The sequence below is a fragment of the Poecilia formosa genome, unplaced genomic scaffold (assembly GCF_000485575.1).
Source record: "Poecilia formosa unplaced genomic scaffold, Poecilia_formosa-5.1.2 Scaffold479, whole genome shotgun sequence".
Classification (NCBI taxonomy): domain Eukaryota; kingdom Metazoa; phylum Chordata; class Actinopteri; order Cyprinodontiformes; family Poeciliidae; genus Poecilia; species Poecilia formosa.
Genome location: NW_006800418.1, coordinates 44889 through 53876, shown reverse-complemented (window position 1 = coordinate 53876; position 8988 = coordinate 44889).

Sequence of the window (8988 nt, the reverse complement as noted above, 5' to 3'; positions counted from 1 at the left end):
TCCTCCCCTCTATGTCCATTACATTTTAAAAAACACCAAAGACACATTTTTTGTAATAAGGTTTTTTTGACTGTAATGGTCTTTATTTGAAAGTGCTATGACAGGAAAGTAGGGAAATGAGAAAGAGGGAAGACATACAGCACAGGTCACCAGGCCGGGAATCGACGGCCGCGTCGAGGACTAAGGTATCCTTATATGGGTTGAGCTTAACCCCCAAAGACTTTTCTAACACAGTTTCATATAGATATCAAGCCAGCAATCAGAAAGCATATTTTCATCTTGGCCGCTGTCAGAGACATGTAAAAGTCAAAAGAACCAAATACGAAAAAAACTTTAAAGAAATGTATCTCAACATTTTGCTCCAATTTGTCCACCAACCTGGAGAAAACCCACACCTCAGAACCAGCTGGAATGATTTGCAGTGATGCAGGTGTAGTGGAGCTTTGCAAATTCGTAATGGACTGACCCAAAACCGAAATTGATTTGAAATTACAACAGGTCTTTTTTTTTGTTTGTTTGTTTGCTTGTTTTTGTTTTTTTTTTTTTGCAAAATAAACTTGTAGCCAATCAGGTTCCGTTTGCGATTTGCACTCAGTGGCCCATGAACATGTTTATTTATTCAGCCACGGTGAGCGGAATGTCGCCGGTGATCCGTAACATATGAGCCACCCCATTTTCTATGGCGAATGTAAACGAAATGTTCCCAAAGACAGGGAATGACTTCAACTCGATAGCAAAAATTATATCAGAGGGAAATAAAAAGCGAACGAGTAAAATGGACCATACTGTAACAAGGAGAACTTATTGGCAAACTGGACAATTACTATCAATGACATAAACATTCTGCTGAAGTAACAAGTCTGAAAAAGATAATGTAATGGAAAAGTTAATATGTAGCAGGTGATGAGTTAAGGTTTCCAGTGACATTTTAAAATGGACAAAGACAGAGATGCTGCGGAGTGGCCGCTGCAGGAGAGATGAAGTGATCTGAAGGAGCTGCTGTCCATTTGAACCAGCAGAGCCCCAGAAATCACTTAGAGGCCAACAGGACTCCATCAGCACTTCAGAAAGAATCGCCCTGACTCATTTTATACCTCAGTGTGAGCCACCCTGAAAGTCTGTGAGCCTTTTATTTAGAGGTTATAAGACTGGTGCTCTGCCAAGACCCCGTCCAAAAAGCCTCCTTAGAGCACTTCTTCACCATTTAGGCGCAATTCCTCTGTGTAGTCAGCAGAGAAAATAACCTCTGCTGGTGTGATATCGTCATCATGATACAAATTGGTGTCGTTTTCAAGTTTGTCTTCCTTGATTCTTCTTGCAGATCTTTTTTTTTTTTTACCCCAGCAGTTTCTTGTAGTGCATGGTGCTTAGATTGTTTTAATTTCATCTATTCTCCGGTGTTTCCCTGCAGCATAGTCATTGGATTTTCTCCTCTTTTTTTGGTCTGGAAACCAAATCCGAGCTCAAAACGAACTGCTCTGGAGGCAATAAAACAAAAGAAGAAAGTGGAATCTTTCAAAACAACTTTAACTTTTTAAAATAACTAAATGGAAAAACATTTTAATCATGCAGTATTTCGATGATCGCATTGATTTTTTTTTCCTTTTCCCCACCGAGAGGCGAATATATTTAAATTGCACAGCGAATGAAAAGTGCCTTTGGTGTATTAAAAGCTCCCGTCTTTAATTGTGATTAAGAATCATTAAATAAATGTGTTTCCCTTCAGATTCTAGGACATCACTTTGGTTTGATTTGCATTATGGGAGTTGTCACAATAAAGTCTTTTCAAAACAGCTCTCTTTCCTTCACTATGAATGTCACTCAGAGCTGCTTGTTAGCAGCTGGTCGTTCAGAAAGGAAACTCACAGTTAGCAGTGAGCTTCAAACCTTCCCAGTAGCTTTTCTCCACTTTGCCATGTTACAACCACACTCTTCCATATATTTTAATGAGATTTTAAATGACTTATTAACACAGGGAGAAAATACTCCAGTGGCAGGTACTGCTAGCTAACAAGTTAGTCGCACTAGACCTAAAAGAACTAATTATAAACATTAGTTCCACTAATGCTAAAGCATGAGAACCAACGTAATCTTGAGCATTAGCTTCTGGTCCAGAAGCTAATGCTTCCTTGGCAGAAGCTCAGGTTAGTATTCAGATGAAGCTAATGCTGAAGCGCCTTGTAGCCATGTGTCATTGACAAAAAATGAGCAAAAACCAAAAAAAAAAAAAGAGCTCAGTTACTAGCACATTAGCATAAGTGTTCTCATGACAGGAAGTCACAGATTCACTAAGTAGGCACGTCATCAGGCCTGAGATCAAGGCTTTGGGGTGGCCATGCAGAAGTGTTGATTTTGTTGTTCTTAAGCAACTTAAAATCCAATTTTGCAACTAATGAAGTGAACCAATTCCTCCTGCAGCCCCACAACATGATGACTATCAAAAGTTTCCAAAGGCATGACATCATCATCTGGGCTTTCCATCGTTGTTTAGAGAGACGGTAATCTTTCAGTAGTGCAACATGTTTTATTATCATTTCAATTTATTCCATTGTCTAGTGTGTTTTATCATGTTTTATCTTATTTTACTCACTGTAAAGTACTTTAGCTAATCTATCACTTATTGTAAAGGCCTATACAAATACATGTTATTTCAACTGTTTGATTACTCTGCCTGTGTTTTGGTTTGGTCAGTAAAGAAGCTCGCTTCAAGTCTAAACTAAAACTTTGAATTACTTTTCAAATTTGAGGAACTCATCAGTTTGTCAGAGTAATTCAAACTTTAACACAAACCCATGTTTCAGTCCTGCAAGAGAACCTGACAGCAACATCAATCTTTTTTTTAAATCCAGTTAATATGAGAATCATTTTGGATGTGTAGGTGGGTTTAAATTTGTTTTGAAGGCAGATATATGACTTTATTGTCTGAAAGTTTTGGCTACTGGCTACCAGAGCCCCATAAATCAAAGACATGAAGACTAATATTACAGTCGATATGCAAATCACAGCAGTACACTGAACCAACCGTCTTCCACATGACAAACACTCCGTTGTATTGAGTTTATTATACAACTTTAGAAGCGATATTCAGTTCTGTCACAAAAACAACACATTCCTCACCATTTGCTTCTTTTACATTCAAAACCGCAAGTGTCCGAAGTGCCGGATAACGAGGTGCACCACTTTGGGAAACCTGAATCCAGCTTCCTGTGGATCAGAGACGCAAACTGTTCTGGTTCTGGCAGGCCTGGAACTTTGGACCAGCCAGTTCTTCCCGCCCTTCCACCTCCGCTCCGCTCCTAGGAGCATCCACTTAATTAGTGAGCGCCATAATGAAACACACGTCAAAGCAAAAAGGATAAAGAAAACCCATCAAGTTAGCTGGCAAAGGCTTCAAGAAACAATCTAAACATGAAGCGTGTGTGTAAGCATTTCTGCTGCCAAGCCCTTACTGTACATCTCAGTAAAACCGTGCCAAACATCTTTGCAAGCGACTGCGTTTGTAAAGACGGGCTGAGCTGGCCAGAGATGAGCGGAGGAACCTGACTGAGGAGAACGTCTGCTCACGTCTATTAGAGAATCACACAGCCTGGGGGTCCGACCTCAGGGGCCACCTCCTCTGGTACTAATGGTTATTTATGCTAATAAAGCATTAACTTGTACTGCCAGTAACAGATGCTAAATAGGCACGATCAGTCTGTGCAATCAGTATGCATAAAACTAACAACATATTGCTACCTTCCTAAAATGATGGCATGAGTCAAGAAGAAGTGATTTTCTTGTGTCATCACACAGGAAATGCAGCATACGGAGCCCAAAGCAGATTATGTTTTCAGCAAGAGGGGTTTAATTAAACCCAAGTCTGGACACAGAAGTCAAACTGGGCGTCTTGGCAAAATAAATACAAGAGTGAGAGAAATCACAAAGCAGTCAGCAGCTGGCCGGCAGATTTGGGCAGTTCCTCTCACCCGGCCTCAGGATCCCAACCCACAGCCACAAACCAGAAAACCAGCTCAGACAGACTAACTCCCAGACCAACAGCGTGGCCTTCAGGTACTAAAGATGGCATCTGTTAAAGCGAGGCTTACCAAAGTCCCATTTCTGAACCAAAAAAATCTATCTGGTTGCACATTCTTTGGAATGACAATGCCAGGTAGTTAGCTCTATCGCCCAGTGCTAAGCAGTACTGACTGCAGGCCAAGTTTTAAAAGAGAACTTTGAGCAAAAGAGCAAATAAAAGGTTTGCACGACACACCCTAAGTTTTCGATTCAAGTCCATGAAATTCAAATACCCTAAATATTCCATTAGTCATTTCTATTTGAAAGAGCGGGCTTAAAGATGCGACGCTCGTCACATCGCCGCACCGATGCATCACCGCTGCTCGCAAGGGTACAAGACAACTGCAATTTCCAGCCGCAGGTTTCTCATTTTCTACCATTTGCTCCCAAGTGTAAGGTCACCGTGCATCACGCAGTGAGCCTTTGGATCTGAGGAGGTGATTTGTTGTCGACAGTCCGGGTTATTACCGCCAGTCCGAATGCTATGATGAAGGGAACGGGGACGCTTGGAGAGATATCGAGTCGAAGCGGGCGACAGAGTGAGAAAGGGAGGGAAGGTTATAAAAAAAAAGGAAACAGAGTGTATAAAATTGGACTCAAAGCTTTACAAGACCCACAAGAGGGAAGAGACAGTGGGATAGGAAGGAAGGAGATCTGGAGTCAGATTAGGTAGGCTGAGAGAAACACTCGTTAAAGAAGAATGAAGCAGGGAACTCTGGGAGCTACATGTCTTCTCGCTTTACGTAACATGTCTGGCAGTCGAGCAGCAGAGGGTCATCTGAGGGAAAAGATTCCTCAAACAAGGGAATCTGATTTTGATCTTTTACATTTTCCTCACTTCACAGCACTGTTGCTATGGCCGACACGCACGACGGTAACCAAGGCTACAGGCTTTGTTTTCGGTGAGTCGTCAAAAAGAGGCGGCGATTAAGGTTGATATGGCCAACGCATGTAGCTGTGATCAATTTATGTAAAGAAAAGCAAAACGAAACACAACGTACTGCCGGGACGTTAATATATGGATTTGTGATGCTTTTTAAAACACAATTCCAAAGTACAAAAACAAATAATAATAATAATAATAATAATAATAATAATAATAATAATTAACACAAAATATTTTATTCTAAAACCCAATGTGACATTCCTACTGTAAATATTGGAACACAACCGTTAGCCGCTAACCGTGCTTTCCTCTGCAGCAGGTCCTCCAAACGGCGACTTCACTGTTTTTATTGACTCTCCACTTCTTTAGATTGTCTCCAGATTTAAATATAATAATAATAAAATAAAAAAAACATTAAATCTGAACTGGATCACTGAAGCACTAAAAAAGAACATTACATGCTCTTAGCAATGCTGGGCTGGAATGTTCTACATTGATTATTGATTCTTTAAAAGGCAATTTGCAGCTTTAAGCTCGTATACATATCCTAAACAAAAGAAGTATTAAAAATGTAGGTTCTGTTTATAGATGAAAGATAATATTTTTTGAGGTTATGTTTCTTTATTGCTTCTGGTTAAGAATATTAGCTTTGATCTGAGATCCAAGACGGAGCAATAATTAGTATGTTTGGGGGGTTTCAGCACATCGTTCCACTGCCCCTCCTCCTGCTGGTTAGGTGTCTGTTAGGTATCTGTTAGGTATCCGTTAGGTATCTGTTAGGTATCCGTTAGGTATCTGTTAGGTATCTGTTAGGTATCCGTTAGGTATCTGATAGGTATCCGTTAGGTATCTGTTAGGTATCCGTTAGGTATCTGTTAGGTATCCGTTAGGTATCTGTTAGGTATCTGTTAGGTATCCGTTCGGAACGGCAGCAGGGGCTTCTGCACCTGTTAGTCTTGACGTTTACGGTCGGTTAAAGAGCTTGTTTCCTTCGTCTTTGTTTACAGCTTGTGGTTCCTGAAATTTATTGTCAAATAACTATTCCAGTGCGTCTCTCTCCATTAACTTGCGTTCCTTTGAACTACCTTTGGCAAAAGGCTGCGCCAGGAAAGAACTAGAAAGGTCATTGCAACAACTCATTAAAAAGTTGCTCTGGCTGATCAAGAGGGAGCAGGACAGCCTCCGAGTCCGAGCACAACATCAGATTGACAACGTTTCTTTGACTACATACAAGGGAATAAATGATTTATTTATCACCAGAAGCTGTCTGCCATCTGCAGTCGGTTTGGAAACGGAATACAAAGGAGAGTTGTGGACTGTTTATTACTCCTGCTACAACTGTACACTGCTCAGAAAAAGTTAGGGCTGTTTGGCTTTAGGGTGAAACGTAATGTAAAATGTTTACGCTACAATGAATATATCATAAAGGTAAGGCATGAAACAGTGATTATCTGATCTCAAACAAGGTACTGAAACAAAAGCCAACAGCAGTGGCGGATATGTCACAATAAAACATGTTAATGTCTTGGTAACGTGTTGTGTCATCTACAGCTTGACAGCGACGCCTCATGCTGTTCACAAGCCGACTTACTGTCTGCTGAGGCACCAACTGAAATGACAAAAATAAATTAGCTTAATGAAAAGATCACAATTTTGAAAAAACTCAGATTTTATGGTAAAACGTTTTGTCGTAGGACGAGGTGGTTTTTCAGTCGCATCGAAACAATTTTCACCTCACAAGAGTCACATGATCAACAGCAGCTCTGTACTGACTGCACACACTGCATTTAGATAGTTTTGTGGCCTAATGTAGCATTTATGGACTTAAAGGCTGAATTACCAGCAGCAATTTTGTAATTTTCCCTGACAGACCACCTTTCAACATACATGATGCAAAACTTAAGACTTCACTTGCTACATTTTGTCTACAGGAAACTGTAGGAAGTTGTCTTTGCAATGCAAGCACTGCCTGGGGAAATATACTTATATACAGTGGTAATTCTGGTTACTCTTTTCATTCAGAATAGAACAACATTAAGACTTAAAAATCCTCTATTTGCCTACATTCCTTGATTAAAACATGAACATTTTTAGGTGGTATTTGAGAAAAAAACTATGAATCATAATGGCAGGACTGCAATTCATGTTCAAAACCATTTTAGAGATAATCAAATAGTTTTCTGATTGTCTGCGTTGTTGTCAGCTCACATTTTATTAAATCACGCTCCTTGTAGCAAAATACGCACTTTTGTAAGGACTGTAAGTACAAACAAAGTGATTGTTGGTACTTTCCTAACAATCATCAATTTTTCAGCATTTGATTACTTTAGCACTATACATAAAGCAATAGAATTCTGTTTGTAAATGCATCAATAAATTATGCACACAGCCTGGCAGAACCAAGTTAAACATTTAACATCAGATTGTACAGATTTGCATTCAGCAGGGAAAAGCCATGCTACCATTAATGTATTATTTACATCCGTTTTACATTAGCACAACTTATTCTGTTCAACTGGGTAAGTCGTATGGATCACGTCAGAGCAAGAAATGTTACTAAACAACTGCAATAGGAGAAAACACTCTTCTCATATCTTGATCTCTGCAGCAGAAACATCAGATCTGGAAAAACAACGAGACGTAATGATGAATAATTAACTTTCAGTTTTGTCTCCCGCCAAAAGAAAGTGGAAACACCATCATGACCTGCTTTTAGTTACAAACTAATGCAATGTTTCTGTCTGAGCAAATAAAATGATTAAACCAGACGATTACATATTTTCTTCCGTCTCTCTTATATGTACAAAACGAGCGTCTCCATGACGATTAATCATCCTGGCTTCTTCCTTTATTGTTTTTTTTTCTCTGTTCATACTATAGTTGTAATTGCAGTTTTCTCTCACTCACTCGTTGTGGTGCATTTCCCCAGAGGGACTGAGCAGTGGATTGGGTGGCCAGCTGTTTTTGTATTCTGAACGTTACCTGAGCAGTTCCTAATCATGCGTCGGCTGTCCCTAACAACCGGATCCCAGGATACACGTCTACATCTGAGCTGATGGGCTGAAGGATTTTGGCTGGAATCACATTGTTTGTCTTCATAAATATGGGGTCACACTCTACGACACAAACCTGATTTTATCCAGGACTATTTTCTGTGTTACTGTAACGAAGACAAAATGTTTACACTACACCTGACAACAGTTTCTTTGAAAGTTTTTTTCTTCTTTTGATTTAAAGTCAAAAAATCTCAAATTCTTCGTTTTAGGTTGAAAATCAGAAGAGGAAACTTCACATGTTAGCCTTTGCACGCTAAAAAAGCTAATGGAAATGGCATAAGGAACCCATAAGTATTTAATATTCATTTAGAAAGGTAAATGATTACTCTCTTTCATTGGCTTATTCTTTTGTGGCTTAGTAGTACTTATCTACTACTCCCCAGTCCCTCTGGGGAGTAGTAGATAAAACTCACAATTCTGGAAGAAAAACTTCCATCCAAAGTATAATTAAATAGCTTAGATTACATCTTCAAATTCAAATACATGTTTTTTTTTGTAACAAATCTGAAAACCATCTATTGCTTTTGTGTCGGTCTATCACATGAAATCCCAGAAAAACACAGAGTACTCTGTAGTCCTGATGTGACAAAATGTAAAAAAAAAGTTTAAAAATATGAAAACTTTTGCGAGCGACTACATATGCACCTATTCTCCTGGCCAATAACCCCCCCTCTGCCTCAGGTTAAATAGAATCATTAGTCAGAACCATCTGCCACAAAAGCATGACCGCAGCTGAAATGTATTGAGCCTTTATTAGGACCATTAAGAATGTTACAAATGACCTTTTAAGTTAATAGAACACAGAGACTTTATTATTCCTACTAAATTAGAGCCAATTAGAAGGCTGGGGTCAATTAACTCTCACCGGAGTTTTGAACCTTATCCCGGTGATTCGTACATGGCCCGTCCCAGCACAGAGGCTCACAGGAAGATTAATAAAGACCCGTTCTCTTTATAGACCGTTCATCTTTCCAGTGTGTTCCAAAAGGA